The 20,857-nt window shown below is 37.1% G+C and overlaps 6 non-coding genes across 6 annotated transcripts; 2 read left to right on the top strand and 4 right to left on the bottom strand.

Annotated features, from left to right (window-relative positions):
* Nucleotides 1-5,719: 5,719 nt before the first annotated feature.
* On the bottom strand, nt 5,720-5,791 carry Trnam-cau (transfer RNA methionine (anticodon CAU)). Its single transcript has one exon. It is a non-coding gene; the product is annotated as a tRNA-Met (tRNA).
* A 442-nt stretch (nt 5,792-6,233) lies between these two features.
* On the bottom strand, nt 6,234-6,305 carry Trnam-cau (transfer RNA methionine (anticodon CAU)). Its single transcript has one exon. It is a non-coding gene; the product is annotated as a tRNA-Met (tRNA).
* Nucleotides 6,306-9,324: 3,019 nt separating this feature from the next.
* On the top strand, nt 9,325-9,396 carry Trnad-guc (transfer RNA aspartic acid (anticodon GUC)). Its single transcript has one exon. It is a non-coding gene; the product is annotated as a tRNA-Asp (tRNA).
* A 195-nt stretch (nt 9,397-9,591) lies between these two features.
* Trnad-guc (transfer RNA aspartic acid (anticodon GUC)) lies at nt 9,592-9,663 on the bottom strand. Its single transcript has one exon. It is a non-coding gene; the product is annotated as a tRNA-Asp (tRNA).
* Nucleotides 9,664-10,319: 656 nt separating this feature from the next.
* Nucleotides 10,320-10,391, bottom strand: Trnad-guc (transfer RNA aspartic acid (anticodon GUC)). The gene has a single exon. It is a non-coding gene; the product is annotated as a tRNA-Asp (tRNA).
* Nucleotides 10,392-11,131: 740 nt separating this feature from the next.
* On the top strand, nt 11,132-11,203 carry Trnad-guc (transfer RNA aspartic acid (anticodon GUC)). Its single transcript has one exon. It is a non-coding gene; the product is annotated as a tRNA-Asp (tRNA).
* The last annotated feature ends 9,654 nt before the right edge of the window (nt 11,204-20,857 follow it).

Here is a 20,857-nt window from a genome sequence, read left to right as displayed (position 1 = left end):
GCCGAGTTAACAGGATCAAAGCGAGTGGAAGAGGCGGAGGCGAGTGTATGTATGATTGTGTGTGAGCAGTAAAAAATGTCCTGCTGTGCAAATTAAACTGCTCGCCCAGCATGAAATCTCCAGCTGGTACGGACCGCTTTGGCTAAAAAGTCAGGGACTTGCAACACACACACAATTCTAGGAACCCTCAGTGGCGGTCGTTGTGACTCGGCTCGCACACATGCTTATGATAGACTCCTTATAAACAAAACCTAAACAAGATTAATTATACCTGAAACATGTGGAGGTGGCGGCGACGAGCAGCGACCACTTCGGGACGGTCGGCTGTGTGTACGGAATGCAACGATTTTCGGGCTCAACGGAGGCAAAGCACCAACGTTGCTTAACTTTGTTGTTTTCGTAGCCGCTTTTTGACTTTGAACTCGACGGCGGCGCTTAGCCGAATTAGCCTTCAATTCATTCACTCCTTCTCATTCAATGCAGTTTCAGCCATTCATTTAGCACACTCGGTCAATTGCATTGTGACACTAGCTTATATATATATATATATATATATATACATTACGAACATATACATATGTAGAGACTCCACTGGCATCGCTGCCGCTGCTTGATAGCATACAGCTTTGTATCCAATCCAGTAACATTTGGATTAGCTGAATAATGACTGGATGCACGCAGGTAATTGGCGTTCTATTGTAGCTGATGTTGTTTAAAGTTGGCACTGCAGGGTTACTACGAGCAAGATGCAGTGAAAATTGTTTGAAAAAACCTTATCTCAGTTATTGGTCACTCCAAGGAACAAATGAAGCTTTCGAGATTGAACTCTGAGTTGCAGGATTGTGAAGCAAAAGCTTAAATCTTGAAGAAGCAGTAAGGCTCATGCGTGAGATAAGAGATCCATTCAGGAGCTATAATTTTTAAGCTTAAAATGCGTAAAGCTTATAACAGAATTAAATCCTGTAGGTGAAAGCTTTAAAATTAAGTAAGCTTAAAGCTCATAACGGAACTTAGTAATCCTATCTGGAGGTTAAAGCTTTAAGCTTACGGACAACATAAAGTTCTTAACAGAATTAAGAGACCCATTCTGGACTTGAGAGCTTTAAGCTTAAAGAAAGCGGAACATTTATTACGGAACTAAGAGATGTAAACTGGAGGTGATCGCTTTAAGCTTGAAAATCGAAACATTACAAAAGCAAAGCATAAAGCTCATAACTGAACACAACACCTTTATTTTAACACACATTGGAAACAATTTAAAATATTTTCTGGCATTGAGATGCCCAATGAATGGATCACATGACTCTATAACGCACTTCGATTATATTCAACCAACAAATGGTAGATTCTACGATTTAAAGTGATCTCCTTGGTTTTTTTATGGGAGTGCATGGAGATTGACCCACAATTCCATAGTAACAATGGATTCCTAGAACCCCGAGAAGAATCTCTCTTTAGCCATGAACAGAAACAGACTCCAGTGTCTCAAAAAATAACTCAAAATAAATTTATTTATCCTTTTTAGTAATGAAAGCTTTCGAAAAGAATAATGCTGCTACAATACGCTCTTTTATTAATCCCTACTAATATCCTAATATAATTTCCGGATAATCATACAAATTGCATAGTTCCTTCCTGGCAAACAAAACAATCGAAACGAAAGAATCATTACAAATGCAAACAAGAACAAATAAGCAGAAAATATAGTGACAAACCGTTACAAATGCAATCGAGTTTATTTGCACTCGAAGCTGTGAATATAGTTAACAAATTACCAATAATTACATTAATTAAGTGCAAAAACACACAGGCGACAGCAAGAGACTACAGCCAATGACAAAAACAACAACAATGAGTGCTGAATGCAATAACTGTAATTGTATTGCAAAGTGATGCCAGCGCAATAGCCTTGAGCAAAAAGCAAGTGTAAAACAACAATTTTTGAAAATCTCGCTACTCAACAGAGAAAAATAAAATTCTGGCAAAGCCCGATAAATACAAGCGATGGTGGCATTGAAAAAAAATATGAATGGGAACAAGCGCAAATAATTAGGAAGACACATAATGGAAACAGCAAGTAAGGTAGTGTTAAGTTCGGGTGCATCCGAAAAATTTACATTATCACAATTTAAGAGGCACAAAGTAAAATAAATATTTTCAACTAACGCAAATCACTACAATAGATATTATATATGTAGGCTAGTATTGACCCATTTTTACTAATTTTTGGCATATTAGTATCACAAATATCAAGAAATATCTTCATCTACATTTCATTAAAATATCTCACAAATTGACCGATATTAAGGAAATCTAGCTAAGGGTCACGCGAGGTCAAGCTAAAAACTTGTAGAGTTTGATTTTGGTTCGTCGAGAGAGGACTTTATTTTGGGGTTGTAAACTGGAGATCCCCATATGTCCTATTTGCCCTTCAAACTTCAACAAAACATAGTTTTCAGATTGACTGATATTTTTGGTATAAAGTGAATCAGAGACACTAAGGTCCTCACTTTCGATACATGAGGCCTTGAACAGTTATAGTCAGATATCTATAACTTCTAGACTATAAACACGCTGGGCCTTTGAAACGACCATTGAAGAACAAACCTATTATACACAGTGCAGCTTGTGGCAAGAGTATAAAAACTTATGAACGAGAGGGCTTGACAAGTTGACAAAAGCACAATAATGAAGTACAATGCAATGCAAATGTTGTGAGAATACACAGCCGTACTTATAAATACCAACTGGTACATGAAGAATGCAAAGTAGTAGAGCTAAGTAGTGAAAACGCTTCAAGACAATACAGGCAAATAAGCAGACAACAAAAACCACGGGCATCAGCAGCCGCCGCAGAGTACAACCAATGTTGACTGGATGGATGGTTGCTTTGCATTGTTGCTTGCCGCTCGGCGGCTGCATGCTTGTTGGCTACACTGCTTCACTGACTGCCTGGTATGCGGCAGCCAACGTTCCTTCGATGGACGACAACCGGTTCTTCAAGTTTTCGTCCTTCACCAGCCAGTGTAGAGTCTCTGGTTGGTTATGCCAAAAATCCAATCCAATCGAAAATCCATTCCATTACTACTAATGCCAGCTAACAACAGCTAGTTGCACAAAACCAAAAATAACAACAAAAATATGTGTAGTTACACGTTCCTTGCTAGCTGCTTACCAGCACTACATTAGCAGCGAAGCTTCTGGGAGTTTTATGGCTTTCCCAATCGAGGCACGATTTGCTCGTCCTTTCTTCGTGGCACATTTGTATGTACATATATGTGTCTGTATGTGTTGGTAGCTCTCTCGGTTTGTCTTATTCCCTCACTGTGCACAACGTTCAACGCTTCAATGAGTGTTCAATTTGCTTATCTGCTGCTGCATTCAAAATACCTCACGAGGTAAAAGCATACTAGAAGCATACAAATCCCTTTCAACGAACAAACGTATGAATGACAATACAATTATGTGGTGACTCCGTGCAGCCCATGCAGAGGAAAAGTGAAAAAAGTCATATTTCTTGCAGCGTTTTTGGAGAACGAAGAACAGTAGAAGAGTGCAGGCTAACGGTAAAGCGTAGACGACACATAAATTCGAAACGTGACTTATTTGCAGAAACTAGCAGTTACCACGTTTTGGAATGCTTCGAAAACTAATCGGAAGGACTTCTAGCACGTAGTAGTCATAGAAACGGACTTGTGAATGTGTTTTTACGACGCCGTTAGTTTAACTGTATGCATCTTGTCCTTAGAACTACTAATTCTGTTTTTATTCAATATCTTCCATAAGTAAAAATATACCACTTTTGAATTTTATTAATAACTTTTATATTTCTCTCGTATGCCCCAACAGAAGATCCAAGATCTGATGTTAGGACTCTCTTCACGGATAAGATAGTCATGATTCGAGTTCGCTGAATGTAACTTTCCTTACCACCAGGGGCATTTGCCTCGCTGCCTTATATTAAATAGCAAAGACTGATCGACTGATGTCGATTCGAGACCGTGGAACCAAATATTCCTTCTGTTGCTCATCCGATTCTTAAAACAGTCATGCTCCAAACGCACATCCATAGAAGAATATTGAAAAATATCTCTTTTATATTACAGATGGTAAGGCCTTCATTCTCCGATGTGAAATAAACTCTCTGTGCTTATGTCCACGTGTTGGTTGTAGAATAGAACACGATTATTGAACTCCTCCTCCATTACATTTAGGTGCTAATGATGTCCATTGTTCTTCTGGGTCACCCTTCTTTTTGTGACATTTTAACGATTACCTCGACCTTATCTAGAACCTCCATTTGCGATTTGTTAATATGTATTGATAATATCTTCCACATCAAATATATTTATAAGGAGATTTTACCCCTCAGATCTCAGGGCTGGAATCATTAATGGTGTTACGTCAGTCAAAGCTCACGTGCAATGCAATTATTATTTATTTCTATAAATGCAACTCGTCTCGTTTTCTCCTACTCTCTTTATTACTTTGATCGAGGACACCGAATGGAAAACGTAAATAAATGATAGTCATATTACACGCCTCCGAATGTTACAAATCAAAAATTTGATTTAATTTGAAGCAATTGAAAGCCCCCAGGCAATCTTATTGCAACAATAGCAACGAAACAGTCTGAGCCTAACAACAACAATCGTCATTCGTATTTGCCTCCTACAAACATGACATCCCACTCAAATCTTTTTCTGTCTATGCAATATTTCCACTTTTTGACTTTTTCTTTAACTTGACGGTATTTCTTGTTGCTTTTTATTTGTCACAATCCCACAATTCACTTTCATTGCACAGCTTCTTGTCAGCTCACAATGCTACACAACTGTACTTATGTATGTAGTTTCGTTAACATTTTTGCTTATTGTTGTTCTACTTGTTTATTTCATTTGCGATTTTTCAACGATTATCCTGTGATTGAGACGAAGTGCTGTCGCAATGTAACAATAATAACAACAATGAGTGACGCGCATGCATCAGCTAGCAATACAGCAGCAAAGAAAAAGTATCGAGTGTAACAGCAACGACATTGCATTTCGACTTGTTAATATTTATACATTTTTGTTGTTATTCCACTAGTACTAACGGCTATGCTGACAATTTCCTTCCTTCGATCTTGACTTCTTTCGTTGCTACACAATTTTATTGAATTTTTTAAACACGTCTGTTCTGCTCTTATCCGTGCGCCTTGCTTGCTTCGACACGGCAACTGCATGTGTACTTCACTAGTTTCCAGCGGATTCAGCTTGTATTTAGTTTTTGTTGTTACTTCTGCTGCATCATTGATTGTGATTTTTTTAGCCCACTTGAAATTCTCTTTTCCGCTTTGATTTCAAATTATGCGATAATTTCTACTGCAATAATTTTTCTTCGTTTGACAATTGGGCTGCGCTGCGCTGCTCTGCCTGTACTGTTTTTCCCTACAAGTCTAAACATGTTCTGTTTGAAGGAATGCAAGTTATGTGCATGCTTGCATATTTTTGTTTGTGTATAGTGCATGTTAAAGCAATTACAATTATTCCAAATATTTTGTGATGTTATAATATTGAGTGTAGACTATCGCGTAATATCATCAAAAGCAAGCAAAAAATTATATATTGTTAATATTATATACATACATGCATATGAATATATATTTACATATGCAAATATGTATGCATATAAAACATGCTTAAAAAGAAATTATAAAAAAAATGAAACACAACTAGGATAGCAGAGCAAGGTTTCGATCCTCGGACCTCTGGGTTATGGGCCCAGCACGCTTCCACTGCGCCACTCTGCTTACCTCTAATACTTGTCAAATGCTTTAGACGAACACAGCCGAAGCATGTCGATTTCTTGAAAATAAAAATAATGAAACTGAATGCCTGAAACAATACGTATATAAATAACAGGGTGACACAAAGAGTAAGGAATACTCAAGATTAATGGAAACAAAGGAAAAATGCAAATGCAGTACTATAAAAATGTTAATTTTATAGCTAAAAATATATGTTTACAGATTGTTTGAGGAAATAATGGATTTAATTAAGTGATTCTATGCGAAGATAAAAGCTAAACAGGCACTAATAAAAAGCTAAACAGGCATGTAGGAAATTCATATCATTATATCACAAATTTGAACGATTAAGACATAAGTGATAACCTGGATTTAGAAATTTTCTGCTTTATAAATTATTAATCGTGCCAAAATTGAAAAAAAAAGTTAGTTTACCAACGCTTAATAGCAGAGCAAGGTTTCGATCCTCGGACCTCTGGGTTATGGGCCCAGCACGCTTCCACTGCGCCACTCTGCTGCGTTAATGTTGCTGCCAAATGTCACATTTAAATACAGGGTGGTAAATAAATTCGAAAACTCATATACATCTCTAATGAAAGTTTAAAAAATATAACATTTTGTATCTAAAACTTAAAAGAAGATCACAAAAGACAGCAACTCATAACCGTTAACCTTTCATTTACTCAAATACTCTCATTTGAAAACTACAATGTAATATAATATTCTTTGGACAACTTAACTAACGTAATATCGTATATATATATATATATAACGCATTTTAGGAAACTGAACACAAAATTTAAAATATATACATTTATCACTTGTAAAAAATAAATTCGGTGATATTGAAAAATAGTGAGCAGAGTGGCGCAGTGGAAGCGTGCTGGGCCCATAACCCAGAGGTCCGAGGTCGAAACCTTGCTCTGCTAGTAGAGATATGTATACTCCCTCAGCATTAAAGCAATATTCGAACCGCGCTAAAAGGGATCGCCGCACAACAATTGTGTAGTTGGTGTGGCGGCGATTCTTAGCGAGCAGTTTGGTGTTGGTGAAAAGTGCTTGGAGTGATGATATTTTGTCGAAAAGTGCGAGAAATAAACGAGTCGAAGAAATCATACATACTGACAATATTAAATAGTCTCCAAGCTAGTATATAACAATCTCGTGTAACTTAATTTTTCTTGTTTTCTTTAATTTCACATAATATCTCAACTATAAATTTACAAACCTCACAAATTTCGGTGAAATCACTCCATTATAATAATCGCTAGCTCATTCTACAATATTTCCGCTCGATTGTTATTATACAAATCACACGTTTAACTGTCGACGATAAGAGCTGTCTATACTACTTAACAATAACACAAAAATAGCCCACCACATGCTGTTGATCGTGAGCCAGTTGATGATCATGATTCGTAAAACGTGAAATCGATAAATTGATCCACGTCGTTATTAGGCAAACAGAAAATTTAAGCAGCAATTTCGCCATTGGCAGCTGTGTGCTTTGGAGAATTGCAATCGTGTGTACTTTGTAAGGCATTATAGCAAGAGCCAACAGTAATACAAATAGCGGGGAAACATTAAGCGTGAATATCGCATTGTTGTAGGTAAAATGTTCGGCAGTTGTGACAAATACACAAAGACACAAATACGAAATTCATTTCGATCGCGTGCCAGGGAATGTTAACTGTGGATACGATCAACCATAGAGATATTTACTCACATACAAACATACGATACGTGTAGTATTTACGGCGAGAGCAACAGTGAAAATGCCGAAAGCGACATATTTATATGAGAATTCACTATGACAAGGTGAATCGCACATGTACACTGTGGCGCAAAAACAAACGCCCAAGTGTGTTATATGAAATGCGTAGTGAATTTTAATTATAATGCGATTTTTGAAAAAGATAAGTTTAAAATACTATTTTTTCGGTATTATGCAAAATTCAGTTGAAATAAATTCTCCTAAAATACCTGTAATTAATAACAATTAATGAAATTTTTAAATATACAGACTATTTTAAAATCGAGATAAATTCTACAAGAAATGAATACTGCTCTTATTATTCTATTTTTTATAAATTTAATGTATACAAAATTATAATAGCAGTTAAAAAAAACGGTACTCACTTTAACAAAAATTTGTGATTTTTTAATTACAGTTGAAAATCCACATAATTAAATTAATAAATTATCAAATCTCGAACATCCAGCAATCCTTCAGAGACTGAGTATCAACAATTGAATTGAAATTTTACAAGCCAATATGGGGTATATACTATCTACTGCGGTATTATACTTTTCAAACTATTATTATCTTTTATATTTTTATTTTCACAAACTTAATTTCTACGAAATAATGATTTTTTATCGAAAAATATCAAAGAAAAAAAATTGTATCGAAAAATAATTTCTCAAAAACAACTTTTCTTCAATACATTTACTTTTACGATCTACTGTACGTGTGTACGAATATGAAGTGGAGAGAAAATGCGATGTGCTGAATGACGTTAATTTAAAAATTTATAAGTATCTACGTCTGTGTATGAATATAAATAAAATTAAAGAAGATTGAAGAAGAGCATGCGAGCTTTAAGAATTGAAAATATTTCAAATATTTGCTCAAAAGTGGATACAGAACAACACCCATATTAAAAAGCCATTTTCTAGTAAATTGTTGAGAGAATGCCCAAACAAATGACGACATTAGCCACATGCCAGCACTATTTTATTGAGTGTAGATATTTGTTGCCCTCACATTCTCATATGTATATATGTACATACTCATACTTCTACATAGGCACACATGCATACATATCGACACACTCCGTATATACCGCTGACTCAGTTCATTCATTTGAGAATTTCGTTTAGCCTCTACTATCGCCGCTCTTCGCCAACTGAACGAAATGCGAGGCAATGCTTGCTGTGCATTTTTGTTTGCCTGGTATTTTACTGAAATGATTGAACGATTTTTGCACGGTTTTTAAATAAATTTTTTAAACAAAATGGTCGGTCGTTGATTGCAGCCATATTTTTTCCTATATTTCTTATAATTCTTATTAAGTGGATGATTTAGTGCGGGAGAGAATGAATATAGTGCGAATGAGTGTGCGAAGGTCATTCGTTCACACATAATGAGAGACAGTAAAAGAAGACAATTAATGTTTTAAAATGGCGTTGTTTAGTGGGATTAGAAATTTTAAATGTGATGAGTTCAGTGTTTAAAATAAAATATTAAAATATTTGAATATCATAATATCATAATATACCACAAATATAATAAATGAAATACTAAAATTATATTAATATGTTAAGCATATTAAATTATTTTTCCAAAATTTGTAATAATTTTATTTTATTATTTATAAAGTTTCTTATCAAAAGCACTCAAAATGGTTAACTCGCCTCTAATAAAAACTATTTAATCAAAAGCTGCAGTCATAGGCTTCTCGTAAATCAATAAATTGATATTTTGAAATCGGTATGACTGCTCATGTAGAGCTTTATGCAGTGACAATTCAACATCCTCGATAGTATAGTGGTCAGTATCCCCGCCTGTCACGCGGGAGACCGGGGTTCAATTCCCCGTCGGGGAGAATAAGACGAAGATTTTTTTTAATTTTTTTGTTTAAGATAAATTATATATGTACATATATTAGATTATTTGCATTAATAATCTCTTGTTTTTCTTAATTATGCTACTTAGAATAAAAAGTATGTAAAAACCAAATAATTATGAATATTGTATTTAAAAAACTATTGATAAAAATATATAAAAAAGATACTTATATCTCCCCGACGGGGAATTGAACCCCGGTCTCCCGCGTGACAGGCGGGGATACTGACCACTATACTATCGAGGATTTGTGTTTTACATTTGTGTGGAAAATTATTTCAATTTTAAAATTCTTTGAAAAGTTAGTTTTTCAAAATATTTTTTTGTTTTGATAGTTATGAACAAGTATAAAATGATCAAATGTGAAATATGAAAAAGAAATAAATTATTTTATCATAAAAATTAAAATTAATTTTATTTTATCGAACATAATACAAAAAAGACTTACTAAACTGAGTTTGAATAAAATGAAATATGAGAAACATTTAACTTGTGATACTACAGGTAAATTGAAAGAAATAAGCTATGTACTAGTTTGGAATCCAGCGTCTCTTTTCTCCTTACCATGCTCAAAAAGTTACACGCTGGAAAAACATCTCAATCAAATGAGGAGAACAAGATGAAAACAAACGACTGTTGGAAGACCATAAAGCTTACAGTAGTGTTAGAGCATTACTAAAAATTATAATTAGGTTATGTTGAAGAAAAAATAATATTTTCAGTTCTTTCGGATTAAACCAACAACAGTACAAAATAATAAATAAGATTATTAACAACAAATAAAAATGCGTCTAGCTGCTCATCACACATTTTATCTGCAACCACACATAAAATAATAATAATATTACAAAAACAATTTAAAAGAAAACACTTAAAAGTATCAAAATAAGTCATAGATACTTACTCCCCGACGGGGAATTGAACCCCGGTCTCCCGCGTGACAGGCGGGGATACTGACCACTATACTATCGAGGATTGATATTTAAAAACTTCTTTAATAAAAATTTATACAGTTGTTAGAAAAAATATTTGAATTTCAAAACAGTTTTGATCTATGAAAATACAAATATTTAAATGAATATGCGATAAGATTATTATATTTAAAAATTATTTTCTGATATATATTCGAAGTTGTGACAATATATTTGTTTAACTCAAAGTGTATTCAACAAAGTGAACTAAGTATTTGACATACCCGCTTTTGACAATAAAATAGTAAACAATACATGTATTTGTTTACATTAACCCGTCTTTTTTAACATTAACAATATAATATATATTGATAAAATTGTTTACAATTTGTCAGTTGGAGCACAAAACCTTAGTAAATTGCTTCCATGAGTTGTTTTGCCTAAGCAGAAAGTATTCGGCATTTTCTTTTATTCATTTAAAAAATATTTTTTTTTGGTTTGAAATTTGTTTACTTTTGAATTTCAAAACTTGAATTTTTGAATAAATGTAAGGGTTAAATCAATGGCAACACACATGTCACATTCGGGTAAAAAATTGTGATATCTCATATACCTGGTTTACTTTGTTGAATACACTTTGGTTTAACTCATGTACCCTGTAAGGTTTTTGTATCCGCAGAATATGAGTGTAGTTTCCAAAATACAGATATGGATACCTTAAAACAAAATCGAATATATATTGATATTAAAACCTTCTATGAATAGCATGCTTTTATTTTTTTGTGCGCGAGTGTAAATAGCGCGTCCTCGATAGTATAGTGGTCAGTATCCCCGCCTGTCACGCGGGAGACCGGGGTTCAATTCCCCGTCGGGGAGTAAATATAGCTATTTTATTTCGTTATTATTGTTTTTTAATTAAAAATAGTCACTTTTTGAAATATTTAACATAACTAATTTTAATACGATTCAAATCATGAGCTTAAAAAATAATTTATTTATTATTTGGTGACATCTGGTCACCTCTATTAGAGAATCGTTATACCTTGATACTGTCAATATTTAAAATATATAGTTTAAATACTTACAATTGAAAATAACAGTAGTTTATAACTGATGTCAACAACACTGATGCACCCTGATTAGGTTGTCATAAAAATTAACATTTTAATATTATTTTTATTTATTTATTTTTAGATTTCCTGTCAATTAACATTGCACAATGTCACCTTGAAATGAACAATTAAGAGAGAGATCTACGCAAAGTCTGCGAACGCATTTGAAAACTGCAAGCAAGAGGAAGCAATAAAATTTCGCCAACTTGGCAAAGACAAATAATTAACAGATTATAAAGTTTTCGCCGACCAACGTTTAAATAATGAAATGGCGGCCAAGTGGTGTGAGTTCGCCGCAATATAATGGGGTGGCAGACAAAAGTGAGCGAAAGTTGCTAGTTGACGTTGTTAAAAGGAGTTGTGAAGAGTCTTAAAATATACAGGGTGGGTCATACGGTTTTTTTATATATTATATTATTATATTATTATATTATTAACTTGACAGAAAGCTTATTTGATAACTCCGCGATGTAAAAGGGAATGACAGAAGGCTTGAAGGAAGTTAAGCGATATTAAAAAATATTAGCAAACAATTTTATTCTGTAATAACATTTTACGATCGAAGCTATATTTATTAACGGAAATTCAATGAGTCAAAGAAGCTCAGAAAGTGAGATCACCTTATATTTAAAGTAATGCCATAGACACCAGATCGAATTGAAGAGACGGAACGCTGGCGCGATCCATTCAATCTTTCGGCTGTCCAGTTCGATGATCGTGTTGTGTTTCTTGCTCCTAAACTTTTAATGCGATGTCCTTAATGATATTCGAATAAGTTCTTATGAGAGTTCCTGAAAAACTTGGTTATCCGTATCCAAAGCTAATCGAGCTTTTAATCCTGTTTAATAATTAACGTGAGTTTCTTCCTCTATTTTTTTAAATAATCAAAATATGATCAACTGTACCCCGAAGACATGATTGACATCGGCATGATAAAAAAATCAAAGCGCCCTGGAAAGGTCTACCGTGTTGTAAAACCGCATAGGTCATGTGCAAAGCGGTACTACTATCTACTGGCACTCTCCTATAAGTCTTATGAGGTAAGACTGCAAGATCGGGAGGAATGCAGGAAGTGTCAAGAGCGGGATATCAGGGAAACAGTGGAGCATCTCTTGTGCGTTTGTCCATCTGGTATCGCTAAGGACCATAACTGGTCTATGCGTGGCCTACCAGATCAACGTAATCTAACCTAACCTAAAATATGATCAACCCTGTTTAAGCCGCGCTGGGTCGCAGCAATTACGCTGTGGCCTCACTATTGAGTTTTTCGCTAAGAACTTTTGTTCGAGCAGACGATGAAGACGACGGTGACAGCTGTTGCCTGCAACTGGACTGTATGCTGACTGCTGCCGTCGGCATGCGAAGTAGACAGGCAGCTATTGAAGCTTATGGCGAGTTCCTGAAACAGGTGGAAAAACAAATACAAGGAATAGAAATGCAATATATGTGTATGCGTGTATGTAGCTAAGTGGGCAGCTGGCAGGTAAGCGGTTGCGAAAAGTTCGTTGCTGATGCTATTTTATGCGCGGCAGCCACTCTAATGACACGGCGTTGGACGTACCGTGTAACTGGTGGCATAACCCTGCTGTAGCGCGGCAATTTTCTTGGCAATTTGTTGAAATTTATATTTGGATCATTTGTCTGAGACTTAAAACGCGTTTCGGCTGGGTGGCGGCGACGCACAGCTGGTGGCAAACGTGAAGCCGCTGGCTGCGTCTATGTTATTTTAAGGGTGCGCGTGGGTGGAATTATTTTCATAGCGATTACAGCGTTTGATTGTAGTTTATTTGGCATTTTCATGCGCACAATTGAAATTTATTTGGAAAGTAAGCGAGGCGGACGCGCGGCGCGGACAAATACAATGCATAAGCGTTGCTGTAGAGCGAGCGCAGAGTGAGTTTGTAGACATCAGCTTTTGATAATGCAACGAATACACTTACCGTGTGCGCTTTGTGCGGCTACTCGCACATTGTTAATTACGCGAAAATGCATTAAATGCGCGAGCGCTCTTCCGTTCTTCCGCGCCGCACGCTCCATGAAATACCGCGCAAAAGTTTGGCAGTATTGGTGCTGCACTTCTGCTCTATTTCATGCCTTAATCAGCTAAGCAGGCAAATTTATTAGGCTTTCGGTGAATTTATCTTGCTGACGATGGATGAAAATAGTCAATGCTTAGCTTGGCGAATGGATAGTGGCAAAGCAGGCGCTTACCTGACTTGCATTTCGTTCAACATACAAACACCGACAATTTCGCTACGGACAGCGCTTAATAACTTAGTGCAGGCACTTCGCTTTATTTTTTTGTTGTTGTTGGCAAAGTTTTTCAAAAACTTGCCTTAAATGCGATTATTTCGACTCGGAGCGCGCGCAACGCCACGGCAACACGGCATGGCAAAAGTGCTACACAATGCAAAAGTAAGAAAAAAAGAACGGAAAAGCAAAATAGAAGCGCTTAAAACTTACGCTTAAGCAAATAAGTGGAAAGAAAGTGAAAGAGGCAAGCGAAATGCAAGCAACTCAAGTTTGACTTTCAGACGCAGCTTAGCGTATGCACAGCGCGCACCTGGATTTGCATGCATACAAAGCAGGCTAACGGGCAAGTAGCGCGCTAGGCGCAGCCAAGCGGGTAGTGTAAGAAGCAGCGGAGGAAGAGCAAAAAAACAAAATAAAAAAGATCCGTTGCGCTGTGTAATGTAAAAGTTGGCGCAAAAGTTTTACGCGGCACTGCAATCACCCAACCAACTGCATCTACAGTTGCCGTTGCGGATTACGCGCTAACGCGCCTGATGGTATGCTAAATCTTTATATAACTAAAGTAGAAATGTTAAGGTGTGCAGCAGAAAATTGTTGTACGCAATGTCACAAAAGCGACACGGACGGCTGGCTTGCTTGCATTGGAGTGGTAAAATTTTAAATTTCCGTACAAATCCAGCTGGAATTCGGTGGCTACCAATGGCGGACGACACATAGCTCAGCTTTTGGCGCGCTTATCGCCAATTTCGTTCGTTTATCTGTGCTCTATTACCTCCCACCGCACTCCCGCGAATTTATTTATTTCTTTTTCGCTCACTGGCATTTTTAATCCGAATGCGCGCTCGCTTTCAATTTGCCGCATAGCATTTTGCAATTCCGCGCCTATAAATATGCATTATGCCGTGAATGGCTTGTGACTTTGTAGCATATTCTAAGGTGTGTGCAGGTCATTTGTCGGGTCAGCGCTTTGGATCGTTGGAAATTAATAAAAAACTCCTTCGCACAAACAACCGGCCACAGATTAGCCTTCCAACTAAGTGTGTATGTTTTTGTGTGCAACTAAAAGTATGCTATGCGCGCTGGCTTGTGCGCTGTTCCACACCTATATGTATGCTTCGAAATGCAAGCTGCGCTCGTTTTATTCGCTTTCATTTATTTTGCATACCATTTTAACATTTTAATGCATTTTTTAAGTTTTCATTTGGCAATTTCATTTTGTAGACGTTGTCTGTGTGTCGCATGTGCATCTGTCAGTGATGCGAAAAGGTGAATGAATTAATTGCATTTTAAAGCAGCGGATGCTTTTTTCTTTGATATTTGATATTTCCAACGAATTTGTGCGTTGCTTTACGAGTCTTCTGTTAGTTGCTAAGGTTCACAATTTACATAGAAATTGAAATCTGCTCAGTTGTCTTCATTCATTATTAGTAGGTGATTCGTTTTTTGATCTATTTGAGAGAATTACTATTTCAATATATTTTTTCAGTTTGAACCTCCAATAAGACGAAGAAGCTTTAAATTTCATTGTTTTACGAATCAAGTTTCACCGCGTACTATCGGCGTGAACAACAGTACCCAACAAGGTCGCTGAATGCTTTCAATTACGCTTTAAAGGTACTGACCAAGTCTGATCAAAAAAAGAGATACGAGAACGTATAAACGGGTATTGCAACAAATCACTCCATTTCATCCATTCGGACAACATGACCCAACCAGCGTGGCCGCTGTCTGTTTTATTCGCTGTACTATGTCAATGATGAATAAATTGTACATCTCATTGTGTTCAAAGGACCATAACTCATCTTCCGCAAAACCTTTCTCTCGAAACTCCAAGGTACCTGTCTGAAACCTCATTTGGTATAGAACGACTTGTAGAGTTCCTTCCCGATACTGAAGAAGCTTTTAATGTTTCTTAACGTCAGTTTACACAGCCGTATTAGTTTTGCAGGATACCAAATTCAGACATATTTCACTCAGTATGCTCGATAGGACCTCGTATTTTTATTATTGAAATCGGCAATCCATCCATCCATCGGCCCCGCCGCCGTTGTTATTCAAACGGTTAATTGATATTCGAATTTTTTCATAGTCGGGCCGTGGAACATCCATTCCATCGTCATCCTTTGGGAAATCGGATTCGCCATCTTCTGGTATCTCATTTACATTGTCATTCAGCAGGTTTAAGAAGTATTCCCTCCATTAACCCAGTATGCCCTGGACATTAGTGATCAGAATACCACCTTGGTTCCCACATGAGAATGCTCCGGTCTTGAAACCTTCTTTTCATAAGATTTTCGAGCACTACCCAGCCAGTTGTCGGCCATGTTTTCAAGCTCTTCATACTCACACATTTCGCCCTCTTTCTATCCCACCACGTACGTGTTGTGGTCGATCGCAACGTTACGAGGTAGGCAGTCCGCTGTTTGGTGTGACTAGTACTCGAATACATTCGAAAATCTATGCTGCAGTCGGAATAAATACAAAATCTGTCTACGTTATTATTTCTTTCTCTGCCATTTGGAAGAAAATATCCTGTAGGGAATTCTTACATTTTACGAAAAGCAGTATCAAGAGGAGTATGTCACATATACATAGATAGAGAGAGAGAGGCAGAGAGAAAAAGAAAGAGAGGGTGTAACAAAGTGATGGAACCAATAGCTCCATTTGATTATGTTATAACAGTAGTTGTTCGAATCGTCACACATTTTGGAAAGCATACTGGTTAGGAGTTTATAACAGTTTATGTAAAATATCTCTACAAGGTCTGTACATACGTGCTGTTTACTTACAAATATGTTGAACGATGGACTCTGCCAGCCGTGTTATCAAATTCAAAGGGATATGAATGTAAACATCCTCGTAATCGGCGCTCTTAATGGTCAACTTGATTGAAACAATGCTTCAGCGAACACAGCGGACAGTGTTTTGATTCAATGAAAATTTTTACATAATACGAGAAGAGCATCTCCGAAGAGGTTTTTTATTTGATTCTTCCGCAAGTAAATCATCGGGGATATTGTCAGCATATCTTAAGCCCTTCGGTCGGTTATAATATTTGAACTCTGCGAATCGTCTTATAGTGTTCCAAAACCTCTTAAAAATCTAACGTTACAATAGGCACTCCAGTTTTACTCTCTTAACAAACCCTTTGTGGACAACATAGCTTTAAAATGCTTCTAATTTTGTTACCATTAAGTACATCTCAGCTTTGTAAAAATCATTATCAGCAAAATGTTCTATAATCATGCGATCAGTTAGTTGTTTTTATGCGAATAAAATCCTTTAGAAGGAGACTTTTTAAACTCCGATCCATCAAAGCAGCAATCATAGTCACTGTATACACCCACTGAGTCAACACACACTTCGGCCACCCAATCATCTGGACATTGACGAATTTCGACATTTTATTCCAATGTGATGGACCAACAAAGCTCTCATTTTGCTTGCTTCGTCGTATTGTTGCATGGAAAAAAATGGTACATGGATGCACATATGCATACTCCGATGTGTAAATGTACGAGGGCTGTTCGATTATTATTTGAAAAGTCGGTATTTTTCGTAGACGGCTAATATCAAAATTTCAGCTGAACCAGACTTGTACTTTGGTTTTGACCATATGTGGAATCGGCCGTGTCAAAGAGTGCTTGCGTACTGGATGCGGTGACACTTCCCATCTCCCCCATCCCCGATCTTGTTTTGAAAGACCACCGATTATTCGTGTCATAACAGTGGACGTCTCGTCCTTCGACACCCTGTTTCTAAAAAGTCATTCCTACCGTCCGGAAAGCATTTTCCTGGGCTTCACAAGGTGTGATCTAAACATTTTGGGCATTATTGGATAAGCGACGCCTAATTGCATAAAGGTTAGGTTAGATCAAGGTGTAGATCTCTGCAACTGCAGAGAATCTCACTTAGGTAGCTTCGACTGTGCTTTGTGACACCCAAATACTCCTCCCGCATACAGGAACCATCAAGAATGGACCAGCGCTTGGATTCTATTACAAAGTCCTTAAGTCGGCTAATACTTCCGAGGTGTTTTAACCTTAGTCTGGCGAATGCTGGACATTGAAGGAGGAAGTGTTTGGTTTATTCCTCTTCGCCTTCCCTCAACTGGCAACTTGTGTCTGTCTTGATCCCTAACCTCACCACATGTGTACCTATTGAACACAACAATGACTGCGGCGAGATGAACTTTCAGTTTGAAGGACCCTTTACGGTACCCCGCGCGCCAGAAAGACCTCGCAACGGTACGAGTGCTAGTTGTTGTCCAGTGATTGGCGACCTCACGCGAAGTCAGTGTATCCAGCGCTCTAGCGCAAGTGGAACCATGGATTACCCTCCCGCTTTTACTCCGACATCAATGTTGCGAGGGTACCCTCCATTGCAAGCTGGTCCGCTCTGCAGTTTCCAGCGTTTCCGCGGTGACCGGAACCCAAGTTGGAATCGTGTAAATTCTCTTTACTTAAAGTAGTATTTATCGGAACGTTTTCGTATTTTGAGATTCACCTCCCACCTCAGTTATATACATACATTCAAAATCATTCGCACGGAAATTACCTACGCGATAAACAGTTACAATGGGGACTTAACCGAATACATATATTTATTTATTTGTACATGCCTATAGATATAATATATATATACATATATGTACATATGTATGTTACCAACAGTCACATGACTCAATATCTCTCAATACAGCCAGTGCAAATCAATGAAACTGCATGTCCTTCAACCCTACAGAATGGAGTGGCAACCTGAACAACAACAACCGAAGATGAAGTGCGAAGAACAATAAGTGTACACGCGGAATTCCGGTCTATACGACGCCGAAATCGCTTATGAATGTAAGAGTGTGTGGGGACAAGTACATACAATACGTGTGTTTGGCGACAGATGCACATGAAGATAGCCAAAGCTTGCGTCCAAACTGGATTATGAATGCTGTACATGAAATTCATAAAACGAATGAGTGCAGAATTTTTTTAATGAAAAGCAATTAACAATATTTTTCATATTTAAATTTTACAATATAGTATCTGCATGCCATGCTGAAAAAGGAGTTGAACACATCATCGTCAAGTTGACACTACAATCGGTGTCGGTTTTGACCGCTTCAATAAGCCAGTCGCCTCTGCATTCAAGTTGGAGATTTCAAGTTTCCTCAGATCTACATCCACCTGAGCTTAGATCGTCCTTTTCCTCGTCAGTTGCTAGGCGGCACCGGATCGTACATTTTACGTGCTGGAGTATATACTTCCATTCGGCGATATACCCAAGCCAGTGCAGCCGGATACAGCTCGTCACTACGTCGAATCTGGTACTAACCTTCGCCCACGCTTAAAGGGTCAAAAATCCTCCGGAACTTTTCTCCCATACGCTCCTAATAAGTGCTCATCGTTGTAGTCATCGTCCATGCATCCGCACTTACATATATCAGGACGGGTATGATGAATGACTTATAAAACTTTGTTTTTGGTTTTGTAAGATAATAATCCTTTGTTTGATGACAGGAGGTCTTTCTACTTGTCCTGGTCCATTAGCAGACCCATGGGCTTCGCATCTTTTTCCAGGCTTGTGAAATTGATTGAGTGTGTGTAGCAAACTTCTCTGTTGTTACGGTTTAAGCCAATAACTGGAGTTCAGTGGAGGAGTTGAACTCAGGTATTTGTTCATTTCTATTAAGCGTAATTAAGGAACGGTTACTTTTTTGGGGAGCTTTTGAAAGAAAAATACACTGGTTCGTGGAGTCATGCCGGAAATAAGTGGACGACTATGTTTAGTATTACTGTGGAAGTTGAACAGTTCGTTTCAATTCTGGCAAAAGTTTCACAATCTTACTTCATTCTAGATTTCCGTTAATTGCTGCTGACTACTTAAATACTAACTACAGAACTTGGTACCAGGTCCATGTATTTTGAAGACGATGTCTTTCTTCAGACTTTCTTCAAAATCTCTACTTATGTAGTTGTTCGGATTCAGTTATTGTCATAGTAGCGGCAAATAATTTCTGTTGGGTAAAAATTCGAGTCTATTCCGGTTACATAGGCTCGATTGTCATGGGGAGATCTTGGTACTCGCTTTACTTGGGAAGTCCGAGGACAATTTCTATATTCAAACTTACGTAGCAGACTCATTTCGTTTTGTCATTAGCCTGTATTATAAGCCTTACAGCTTTGCATCTTGAGTTTCCCTCGAATTTATTCCCATTCATTGGTTTATAGGCTAAGCTTTCCTTCTAAATGACGGAAGCTATTGCTTCAGATCGAATCCCTGCGACGTTTATAAAGTTCTCTACATTTACCAGGTTTACGGTTTTCATTCTATTTTCACTGTCGACTCCAGTATAGCAAAATAAACAACATTGAACGAACAGCCAATCTTAGAGTCAGCAATGATCTTAGCAAAGATGTGATCACCGATGAGGATACTCGTGTCATCCTTCTTGATCTCCATATTCAGGACGGTATCCCTTACACTAACAAGAATGGTGAAATATTTGTACCATATCTACTTATGTGAGAACAGAAAGAAACACTTCGATCATACATATGTATATTAGCACAGATATCAATAATCTCTTCACTACCCTGAGATACACTTCGCTATAGTTGAAAACCATAATCATTTAAATTAACAATTTTCCACCTTAAGTTTCTAATAACTTCATTCCAAGCGATTTAGAACTCGCACATTCGGTCAACAACTCGGTGATATATATACGTATATATACATCGTTAAGGACTCTCAGCATAGAAAAGTTATATACAAAAAAAAATTCCCAACTTTTAGCGCTGACCAAGGAAGCAGTAAACGATTCCCTTTTTACACAATTTATTTTTTTCCTCAACTTCTTATCGTTTTAATTAGTTTCGAAAAGTTTTCCAGATACTCGCTCGCTGGCTATTTGCAAACGGACCGCATATTTACCTAAATGCATGCAAAAAAAAGCAAATACATACAAACAGACAAATGTACTTATCTTAGGGGAGCATATGGGTGTGTGCGTGTAAGGTAATGCAAACCACCGGCTGACGCCTAATGATGACCAACAGTTGGGGCCGAAGCACTTGTTTAGATTATAGTAGAACAAAAACAATACTTATTGGAGATAAATACTTGCGTAAAATTGCAGTATTGCAGTAATTACGCAAGTGAAGCAAAT

This window comes from Zeugodacus cucurbitae, chromosome 6, assembly GCF_028554725.1.
Source record: "Zeugodacus cucurbitae isolate PBARC_wt_2022May chromosome 6, idZeuCucr1.2, whole genome shotgun sequence".
Lineage (NCBI taxonomy): Eukaryota > Metazoa > Arthropoda > Insecta > Diptera > Tephritidae > Zeugodacus > Zeugodacus cucurbitae.
The sequence above is the reverse complement of the archived record's forward strand: the minus strand, read 5'-3'. Positions and strand labels throughout refer to the sequence as shown.